The sequence below is a fragment of the Danio aesculapii genome, chromosome 16, assembly GCF_903798145.1.
Source record: "Danio aesculapii chromosome 16, fDanAes4.1, whole genome shotgun sequence".
In the NCBI taxonomy this organism is placed as follows: Eukaryota; Metazoa; Chordata; class Actinopteri; order Cypriniformes; family Danionidae; genus Danio; species Danio aesculapii.
The window spans coordinates 20,380,118-20,392,290 of record NC_079450.1 but is presented as its reverse complement, the minus strand read 5'-3'; the positions used below and the strand labels follow the sequence as shown (position 1 = coordinate 20,392,290).

The window sequence follows — 12,173 nt, the reverse complement described above, 5'->3', positions numbered from 1 at the left end:
ATAATTATAATAATATAAAAAAGGTTTACTTTTAATAAAAACTGAACAATTTGGAAGGATTCACGTTCAAATATATTTCATTCAAAGTCTCTCCAGATATAAATCGCTGTCTGATAACATTTAAAAACAGGGCATTCCAAAAGTATATGTTTACCAGTTTGGTTTTTGTTGCAATGTTGACATTTTGGGGGTTCTTTTCCCTTGAGCAAATGTCAATGTGTGAATCTTGTGCGTCCGATATGACATCTTATGTAAACAATCTTCATTATAGCTTGAGTTTTAAAAAAAACACTTAGACTTTCTTCTTATTTCTAGCTGAATTCCAAAAACTTTGATATTCTGAGCACTGATTCTAAAAATGCCAAAATAACATTGAGAATTCATTAACACTGAAGACAAGCATCCATGCAGATGTAAATTCTTGACTAAAAACAAAACGTTAAACATTCAAGCAATGCAGCCATAAGACACCCGTCGACATTCTTGCCTTAAGGGGAACTAGCCAATCCAATGAGGCCTTTCCATACACCAACAACAAGGTGCGAGTTAAAAGAGGGCAAATAACAGGTGGGGGAAGGAGATTTAGCAAAAGTAAACCCCTCCCAGACACCTCGAAACAGTCAGGTGCCATTAACAGCTCTGTCCCTGCATGAATGACAACCCATCAGGGCCGTATGCATTTGCATGAGCAAAGATTAGCAGCAGGTGTGAACGGTTGATGCGACGGACAATGGAAGTCCATTCACACACAAATGGCGCCACTGACCACTATCTGTTCGAGAAAGGCAAACATTGAGCACCGCAAGTGCTCAAACTGACAGCATCATTTTGACCTGCGTTTCATGCTTTTCTGCCTTTCGCTATTTGTAATCCTTCCGTTCCTTAATCTGCACGGGTTTATCTGCAAATCTCTGTGGCGTAATCTGCATATTACAAGATTCTCGTACTGACCGTTTTGTAACAAAGACCTTTGATGTTAGAATTTCACATCAAGTGCATTATTATAGGCAAGGATTCAGAATAAGGACTTGTTTATTTCAGAGGAAGAAGCCTTGTTGTTTTGTTGAGCAACGGTTCTTGTATAATCTGTTGCTGTGGCTTTCAGAAAGGCAAGTGATGCTACGGACAGATACAGTGTGATTCACACAGGCCCTGGGGTTTGCACTGGTAGCAGTTTGTCAGAAATATGAAATGCTGCTCTCCGACACCAATGGTAGGGTGACACACGCAGCCTCCAGACATCATATCACGATGCAAACGAAAGGGGTGGGGGAGTGCATTTAGCATCATGGACAGTTCTGCACCCCTGGGCTCTTCAAAATCAATCTCAACTCTATTTAAATTAAAGTATAATATGGAGACTGGGCATGCAATCCCAGTGATGGAAAACAACAATAAACATGCTCTAATAGCAAATACATGAAAAAGAAGAGCTAAAAAAGTCATGACTCAAAGATGAGATGTCATGTTTTGTGGTGTGCATTCAATTCAATTTACAAAAATATATTTAAAAGTGTTAGATGTGAGAAAACATCAAAATATAGGTAAAAAAATACATTAAATGAAACAAATGTAGAAAATTAAACAGTACACTCATTCTGAACAAAAATACATAAAAGACTAAGGGTGCTTTCACATCTGTGGTTCGGTTCAGTTGGTCTGGACCAAGGGCAACAAATGATACATTGTAGCATTTTTCTTCCGTTTTTGGATCCTTTTCACACCACACTGATTGCTTTGGTCTGAACCAGTTGAAAAGAACCAAAATGCAGTCATGTGACCAAATCTACATCACTTAACTGCTCTTCGATTGGTCAGAATTAACGTGCGGCAAAATGCCAATGGAACTCCCTCAAGTAAACAAACCAGCAGAAACAAAATGTCGCTATTTACTACGTAGGGATGACTGCGCTGGCTGACTGTATCCCTGGTTATAGTATACTATATAGTTTGTTTAAATCACTTTAGACAAACTATACATTTCAAGAATGTGGTTGGGGCTGGAAAACAATGTTTTAATGCATTGCAAACAGCGAAGGTGCATCGCAAGTCACTTCAGGAGGAGGCGTGAATTAATTTTGCTAAACTGCAACATGGTCATCTTCAGGAAATATTACCAACAATTCATCAGGTAATGTTTTCCCTCTCTCTGTTTAAAATTGTTGGTAAAGCGCTGTCAACAAATATTTTTCCTCCACACCCCATAAGATGGGACACGGGCATCGGACTATGGTAGCTGGATTAGTCCAAAAAGGAGCAGTACTTTTTACGGTTGGGTCTGTTCTAGTTCGAATCATGTGCTCACCACAAACAAACTCTACAGGGTCCGTTTGAAAGTGTACCAGGACCACCTCTTGAAGGAGGTCTCGGTACGCTTTTTTGGTCCTCTTTTGGTGCGCACTCGAGTGCGACTGCTACATTCACACCTGCCCAAACGAACCACACCAAGATGGAGAACAAACTCTAGTGCGATTTAACTGAATTAAATAAAGGCAGGTGTGAAAACACCCTGTATCATAATACAACATTTTACTTAAATTAAAAGGAGTAAAAAATGTGTTGCTGACAAATAGTTAAAACCCTGTGTAGTTTGATAAACTGAGGTAAAAAGTATAAAGATCGAAAATGACAAATAACATGTGCTTGTGTGCTGCACCGTGACCCTTTTAACAAGCCATCAAACGATTATCTTTTTAAATATGCTTGATAATGCATTTGTGTGTGAATAAACTAGTGTTGCACTGAATGACAATTACACTCTTACTTCTTCTGATTTGTAAAACCCTCAAAATACACGTAAAAATGTATTAATTGTACTTAATTATACTTACTCTGATCTGAAATATATAAAAGAGGAAATCATATTACTACATTTCTCTATTTGAAATGAGAAAAAAGTTGTAGTTTGAAAAACTGAGGTAAAAAGTATATATGATCGAAAAAAGAAAAATATTTAGTATTTTTGTGCTGCACTGTGATTCTTTTATCATCCCATCGAATGATTATCATTCTAAATATGCCTGATAATGTGTTTTGGTGAATAGACTAGTGTTACACTGAATGACAATTACCCTCTTGCTTCTTTTGATGTGTAAAACCCTCTTTGCATCTTTGACAAGCGTCCAAATTTTAAATTCAGAGCTTCAGCAGACAGTTGTGATTCATGTTTAAGCTCGGTTGTATTGTAATCTTGAATGAAACAGACACTCGAATGCATTTCTGCAACAGATCACACAGCTTGTCTCAAGGACGTGGGAGGGGGTACAGTTGGCTGTTACCGCAGATCATTTCACACATTTACAGCTTTTTGTCTTTCTGGACCCAGACTGTTGACGATGTGACAGACGGGGGTGAGAGACGCGATTGCTTTCTAATCCACCCTTTTGACATGCATTATTGGAGATCTGACATCCTAAAAGCAGCATGGCGTGCGGTCGTGCATTGGCACTGATGAGCTGACCTGCAACCCGAAAGACTCCATGGTTGGTGTTAAACCATATGCGATGATTTTAGGTCATGCCAAACATGCATGCAAGTTTAAATACTCTTGTCAATGCTCATGCATACAAAAATTACATCAGTAAAATGAAAGCTGTAATCAGCCATTCGTAGGCTCAAGCATTGGCTTATCTTTGTTTACAAATCTATATTGGGTTTACGGCCATCATATCTCCAGAATTACATTTGTAAAAAAAGCTGTCCTTAGCTATAGATTTCGGTCACAGGATATTTACTGTCTGTTCCTAAATTGTGGACTGAGATGGGAAAAAATATGCAGCATAGAATAATCTAGAGTTGTAGTTTAAAGAATTGATTTCACTAAATGCTTAAAAAAAATGATTAGGAAATTGAAACACAGGCTTGTAGATGTGTTGAATAGTTTGTCAATGTGTGATTCTTGTTAACCGTTAATGGTTTGTTGTCTGTTAGACCCATGTTACATGATACTGCCTACTCATGATCAGGGCGCTCTTGTAAATGAGATTTTTAATCTCAATGTGTCTTTCCTGGTAAAATAAAGGTTATAATAATAATAATAATAATAATAATAATAATATGTTTGCTCTGCTTCATATGGTTTTATGACATCATTCTGTCGATCAAAACAATAGATCCTGGTATCAGGCAGCACTCAATTTCATAGCATGGGAAAAAAGAAACATAATGAAAGTGAATGCTGAGCAAGGATGTCAGTGCCTCATTTTTACTTCTCCTTTTATGTGAAAAATGAAAAATACTTGTAAATGCATAAAGGATCGCAAAACCTTCCTTTTTCTGGGTAAACCAATCACTTAATAACATCACTCTGATGACGAAACTGATGATGATGCTGCTTTATCAATAAGAATAACTCATACTGCACTGCATGCATCGGCTTGAATGGATAAAATGTGGTCATCTCATGGCATCATGTCTCCAGAGAAGCGAAATATCAGCCCTGCATGATATAAACGCTCTGATCCACAGCGTTGCAGATCATTTTAATATTTTATTAGATCTAAATATACTAGCTGTCACTGCATGCAAACTTGAGAACCTGGCAACCTCCAGGCACCGGCTGGCAGCTTGATGCAAGCATATCGGATGCGCGTTTTTGCACACGTTTTGTATGATATTTGGATTGCTAAATATTTGTGGTGTGTAAAAACAAGTGACTAATGCTTCCATTTATAGTTAATCGACAGCAGAGGGAATAGAGACACGAGCGCTCCAATGTGATCAAGAAGAGTACGCGGCGTACAATGACGAACGCTGTCAAGCAGCTACGTTAACGTTAACCAAAACAAGAACAATAGATACAAGTGTAAACGACTTAAATGAGCATGTGTACGAAAACAAAGCTCGTGCATTTATTAGTACGCCGAAACCGTTCGACTCGTCTCAGCATATGCAATAAAAACTTGCTTATTTTTCAAGCGTGTTCTTGCTTATACAGTCTATTTTACTATATAATCAAACAGTCGGTTGTTAAATCAATGCAAATGCGTGTTTACCCGAAGTTTAAGATGATATTAAAACACCACAAAGCCAAAGAGTTCACCGTGTCCCTTTAACGGACTGCGAAAATCTCCTCAGCCGACCGACGGGCCATTTAACAACTTACCAAAACCGCCGAGGGAATCCTCTGTCGTACACTAATTCCCACTCATTTCTGGCCGATTAAGTGTTCAGCAGGGTTGCACCGACATTTATACTCCACCACGAAGCGGTTCGTTTCAAGCGAACTGGAGAAATTTCACGATTACCGACAGGGGTTTTGAGGGAAAAGCCTTCTTAGGACAACTGATCACATCTTTCCATAGCAGCACCACCTGACAACGGAAATGACGCACATGCTGTGAGTGACGGAGAGCCGCGGCCAATACACAGCGTCCTTTGGCGTTCCCGCCCCTTACGTGCATTCTTGAGATTTGGCATTCTTCGCTTGGTCTGGAATGATAAACGTACGCGCTATGTAAATGAGCGGCGGAGAGTAGTACTGCATTCAACTCCAGTCAAGATCTGAGCAATGTGCAGTTTGCTGGAACACATTAATAACCGTATTTATTTACGATATAATCAATCGACAAATACAAGAAGTAGTTACAGACTCTAACGAGGCGGTACTAGCAGCTGACACAATGAGTACTATAAGAAAAATGTGCATGTTTTTGTGCAAACTCCTGCCCCTTACGTACTTGAATGTCTTGTTTTACACAGTATGGGTGTGAAATATGATATCTATTAGAAAATGTATTTATTTGAATTACATCTTATTTGTTAATAAAAACTTATTTAAGTTTTCAGAGCTGTGAGGGATAATTGCGTTCTGCCGTACTATATGGGGTGCCCGAACAGGGTCCTGGAGGCGTCCTGCTAAGTTTAGTTCCAACCCCAATCAAACACACCTCGGCTAGCTAATCAAGCTCTTACTAGGCTTTCTAGAAACATCCGTGCAGATGTGTTGAGGCAAGTTGGAGCTAAAATCTGCAGGACACCGTGTCACTAAGTCCCATTCAAAAAGTTAGGTAGCGCATTTTGATGAGGCAACATGCTATCCATCAGATTTTGCTACCACTGTAAATTTCAATGTGGAGTAGTAGTGCGATATGAAGCTGTAATATCGACCTTAACCCCAACCTCAGAACCATTGAAATACAGTGTTTTCAGCATAATCTGATGGGTAGGATCCAATGTCAGAACACTGGCCCTCCAGGAACGAGTTTGGGCACCCCTAGATTAGCTATAGGTTAAATTATACAAACTATGCATCTAATTTGACGTTACTTTTAGGCTGTATGTAGAAACAAACTCCTATTTGATGAGAGTCTTTTAAACACTTACAATGTCTATCGGTGGTCTACATCTGCAGTTTCAGACTGTTGAATTAATATTTTCCACAGTGGTATGAACCGGTATATGGGTAACGTTATAGATCAAATGTGCATTCATATTATCTACTATTTAATTATTAATATTATTATTTCATTTCAAACATGCTAATTCATGATAGAATCATGCTAATAACATGCCAATTTATGCTAGAAACATGCTAACAACATGTTAATTCATGATGGACTGGCTTGTTTCAGTCTTTAAATGGTTACATAGTTGACTGCAGGGATCTTAAACATTCTTTTAGCCAGCTTGATACTTTTTCAAACTAAATAAACAACTTCTAACAGGCCTTTTCAAGTCACCATAAAGTTTGTCCCCATCAAGTTTGTCCTCAAACTTTATCATCTAGTTAATATTATTATTTCATTTCCCGGTGTTGGGTTGCAGCTGGAAGGGCGTCCGCTGTGTAAAACATATGCTGGATAAATTGGAGGTTCATTTTGCTGTGGTTGCTCCAGATTATTAAAAGGACTAAGCAGAAAAGAAAATAAATGAATGAATGAATGAATATTATTATTTCAAATGTAGATCTGAGCTATTTCTCAGTATTAAAGGGCTCAAGCATTAATTAGGGGGGGGGGGGGGTCAATCCCCCTAAACCCCCCTGTAATTCGCACCCTGGTTAAAATGTTACCAAAATTATTAGAAAAAAAACGAGTTGCCTTATAGCACAGTGGCGCAGTGGGTATCGCTCTCGCCTCACAGCAAGAAGGTCACTGGTTTGAGCCCCAGCTGGGTCAGTTGGCATTTCTGTGTTGAGTTTGCATGTCCTCTCCGTGTTAGCGTGGGTTTCCTCCGGGTGCTCTGGTTTCCCCCTCAGGTCCAAAGACATGCGGTGCAGGTGAATTGGGTAAGATAAATTGTCCGTAGTGTATGTGTGTAAATGGAAGTGTATGGGTGTTTCCCAGTGATGGGTTGCAGCTGGAAGGCAATCCGCTGCGTAAAACATATGGTGGATAAATTGGCGGTTCATTCCGTTGCGGCGACCCCAGATTAATAAAGGGACTAAGCCGAAGAGAAAATGAAAGAATGAATGAGTTGCCTTATTTCCCAATAAGAGTCAGTTATTCTGATTAAATCACCACACCTAAAGACACTTCAGATGTTGTATTTCAAGGCATTTGTCAGGTTTTTGTCCACAAACAGCTCCTGTGTAGTAGTAGTAGTACTAGTTTCTGACACATCTCACCTAAAGCCTTTTGTTTTGATTTTTGACAGTTGTGGGTTGGGAAATAACAGAAATCGCTCCGTAATGCTGTCGAGATATGCCTGGAAATATTAGCTGTGCAGTTATCTGGAAATAATTGCACACCTTAGAATGTTCATCTGCCAATCAGAATCAAGCATTCAACCGCCCCACGGTAGAATTATGTACACCCACTGGCCACTTTATTAGGTACACCTTACTGTCTTGCACCAGGCTTGACTGGCTTCAGAACAGCCTTAATTCTTTGTGGCATAGAGTCAGCTTAGAAATGCTGGAAATTCATTCATTTTCTTTTCGGTTTAGTCCCTTTATTAATCTGTGGTCGTCACAGCAGAATGAACCGCCAACTTATCCAGCACGTTTTGCGCAGCGGATATTCCAGCTGCAACTCATCTCTGGGAAACATCCATACACACTCATTCACATTCATTCACAACGCACAATTTAGCTTACCCGAATCACCTGTACTGCATGTCTTTGGACTGTGGGGGAAACCGGAGCACCCAGAGGAAACCCATGCGAAAGCAAGGAGAGCATGCAAACTCCACACAGAAACACCAACTGACCCAGCCGAGGCTCGAACCAGCGACCTTCTTGCTGTGAGGCGACAGCAGTGCTGGAAATATTCCTGAGATTTTGGCACATACTGACAGTCTCACAGCTGCTGCGGATTTGTCAGCTGCGCATCCATGATGCAGATCTTTTGTTCCAGCACATCCCAAAGGTAATCTAATAAACTGAAAACTGGGGACTCAAGGCCACTTGAGTTAACCCGCAAGAAGTGGCCATCTAAGGAGCCCAAAGTAAGACAAAAATATCTCTCACGCCATTACACAATCAGCAGCATGAACACATTGATACAAGGCAGGATGGCATTTATGTTGTTTACACCCAATGTCTGATAATACTATTAACATTTTGCAGCAGAAATCGAGACTCATCAGACCATGTCACCTATTTCTAATCTGATATTGTTTAGTTTTGGTGAGCCCATCCGATCTGTAGCCTCATGTTGGTTGTTGTACATGGTGACAGGAGTATAGAAGACTATAGAGTCTTCAGTTCGTGTTTTGTATCCAAGATATTTTCTTTGGCACTCTTCAATAGTAATGAATAGTTCTATGAGTTACTGTGGCCATTCTCCTCTGAATTCTCATATTAAAGGAATAGTTAGTACAAATTCTGCCATCATTTACTCAACTTTTACTTGTCGTACACTAAGTCGAGCTTCTTTCTTCCGCTCAACACAAGAAAAGATATTTTGAAGAATGCCGAAAACCACTGACTTCCATAGTTGTTTTTCCTACTAGGGATGTCAGTGGTTACCGGGTTACAACATTCTTCAAAATATCTTCTTTTGTGTTCAACAGAAGAAAGTAACTCGTAAAGATTTGGAACCACTTGAGGGCGAGTAAATACTAAGTAAATTATTTATTTGTGGGTTAACAAGGTATATTTGATCATGTTTCCAGTTACTGCCATGTGATTGGCTGAGTAGATATTTGCATTAGCTTGCAGCTTAACAGATGTACCTAACAAAGCATGCATTTCAAAAAATCTTTGATTAGTTTATATGCAGAAATGCTGTTACTTTAAGAAACTGCACATAACCAGAGTGGAACTCGTCTCTAGGATCCCTACCAGATGAAGTAAACACGACACGCGGATTGCACCAAAGGCTAAAGGGTAAACCAAGAGATAAATAATGATCTACCAGCAAACCTTCTGGGCTTTTCGCAAGACTCTTGAGATCGTATCCAATTTTAGCTCCCCCAAAACTCACCGGCTTCGCCCACAACAGCAAGTTTCAATTCAGTGGGCTGGTGCAGCGCTGCATGTCAAACAGAGAGAGTTTTTAAAGGGCAGTAACTGATTTAAGGCTCTGCCGTCTTCCTGTCTTGACTCAGCATGGCCTTTGCCTTAAACCACATGAAACACTTTTATAAGCCTGTGGCTAAACATTGGCCAGCCCACGGTGTGTGGGGTGGAAACATGTGAATCATAGTTTACTATAGTGCCCATGTCTGATAAAGAGAAGCAGAGGAATTGGAAACGTACAGGACGATATCACAAGGACATACGTTACTGTAACGTCTGATTTACAGTCCATATGATTCACAAATGTCTCGTTCCTGGAGTAAGAGTTATAGTGGAATAACAATATTTACAACATGATCATTTGAGTGAGTTTTAATTTAGTATTCTGCACAATCGTTAAACAATAGAGCTAATTTTATTGCACTACTTCTTGTGTATGTTTTATAACATATCATATAATGCTAAATAAACTTTCTACATCATCCCAAAATGATTCATACTTTATTTCCATAATATTTTATAAGAGTAATTAACTTTTATATCTTTTCTCCATCTTAAAAGTTAAATATCTGATCTTATATTTGTTAGACTAGAATCCACCCATGTCAATAAATGTGCAGTATTACTAACATTTTGCATATTTTTCTTACTTTTTAAATATATATAAATATTAAGCTATTATGTCCTGTAGCAGCATCGTGTCAAAATTTTTAGTGCTGTGGGAGTTTTAAAAAAAAGCACAGGTAATGAAAATCAGCAGCTCTTTCCCACAGAGGAACAAATGTGACAGCGATTCATTCATGACTGTGTGGGTGAGAGATTCTGCTCCCACGACTATTCAAATGAACACAGAGGTTTTCAGTATTGCTCGTCTGGAAAAATCATAACAGATCAAGTGTTTAAACAACATGTGCCAGAAAGAGACTTGGAGAGTTGAAGGGAAAATGTAACAACAGGAGCTTATTTCATAGTTAGTTTATAATACCTACTTATAAAGTTATTTTCTGACTGTTAAATTCTGGGATGCGTTTCGTGTAAGTTTTTTTTTGTTTGCACAAAACCTGTTGCATGAGCTTATAATTACAACTCATTTTTTGTAACACTTTATTCGAAAAACATCTTATTTGTGATAACTGTGGAGAACTTTTTGTTCTCGACACTTTACCAATGCTGCATTATTCTATTGCGCCATCTAGTGTTCCCCAAGATGCTATAGCTTACTTGATTTTGTGCTTTTTGCCTCATGATCACAGTTTTGAATCATAACTCAGATAAATCAGGGTATCGTCTGTCCATTCCATATCTGTTTTCAAACAAAAAATGGAAAACTAAGAAAACGTCCGTTTTTCTTTGGCTCACAAAAAAAGGGAGATTTTGACTTGGCTTTTGGTTGAGGGTAGGAAAACGGATAAATGACTTTAAAATTCATTATGAACATGTAGGCAGTGCTGAAACACCCTTTTTCCTCTGATTGGTCAACCAAATCTGAGCTTGTGACGTCACCCTCAAAATAATAGTCCTATATATAAATAATTAAAATACAAGGAAATAAAATAAAAACAAATAGTACCCTTTGTTATAGTCCCAGGGCCCAATGTGTTCTTATTCTGGTCCTGTTAACAATTATTAATAAAACTAAACAATAAAAAAACGCTAAGTAAACAATATTAATTATTATTATTAGCCTGTTATGATTTTTATTATTTAGGCATACAGTAGCTCTGAAACAATTATGCAAACCAGGTGCTGCTCAGAAATGGTTATCTTTGCTCAGTATCAGGTGCACAGCAGCAAGACGTTTGGTGGCAAAATAAGCATATTATTGTTATTATTATTAGTTTAATTATTATTATTATTAGTTTTATTATTATTATTATTATTGTTATTATTATTCATTTTCTTTCGGCTTAGTCCCTTTATAATATTATTATTAATATTATTATTATTATATAGGCAAACCAGGTGCTGCTCAGAAATGATTATCTTTGCTCAGCATCAGGTGCACAGCAGCAAGAAGTTTGGCAGCGAATTAAGCATATTATTATTATTATTATTATTAATTAATATTCGGCTTAGTCCCTTTATATTATTATTATTATTATTATTATTATTATTATTATATAGGCCTTGCTCAGAAGCAATCATGCTTCCTGATTTCCTGCTCGGAAATGGATTAGCATCAGGGGCACACCAGCAAGATGATTGGCAGCAAACTATGGCCTAATTTTAATGACAAATGTGTAATAATACTGCTAATTTACGTTTTTAATTCATTTATGCATACGCAATGAAAGCCTGCTAACTGATCAAATTATAGAATATGTAAAAGTAGTTTCTATATATAAATAAATAATAATTAAAAGCCTGGGTACTGATCCACAGAGGACTATTATTTTGGGGGCGACGTCACAAGCTCAGATTTGGTTGACCAATCAGAGAAATAAGGGCATTTCAGCACCGCCTACATGTGTATAATGAATTTTTATGTCGTTTCTCTGTTTTCCTACCCTAAACCAATAAAACAAAAATCAAGCCAAAATCAATTTTTTTTCTGTTTTTTCTGAGCAAAATAAAAACTGAAAAACTTGTTTGAAAACGGATATGGAATGAGCAGAAGATACCCTGAATGAGATACTACTGTAGTTTTTTTAATTTATGATAATTTGTAAATTTATTCTCTTTTTTTAAGCAATTTAGTTTTATGTATATAGCTTTTTAGTAATTTTTTTTAATAGTCAATTATTAATTTGTTCAATTTCATTTAAACCTA

The 12,173-nt window shown here is 37.9% G+C and overlaps 1 protein-coding gene across 1 annotated transcript in view; it reads right to left on the bottom strand.

The window, feature by feature from the left end:
- The window catches only part of stk40 (serine/threonine kinase 40), a 33,682-nt gene extending 28,357 nt beyond the window's left edge, over window positions 1-5,325 (bottom strand). Inside the window, exon 1 of the mRNA XM_056474902.1 lies at window positions 5,105-5,325. The gene's annotated coding sequence lies outside the window, so the exon portion shown is untranslated. The remainder of the gene's footprint in view (window positions 1-5,104) is intronic.
- Window positions 5,326-12,173: the final 6,848 nt, after the last annotated feature.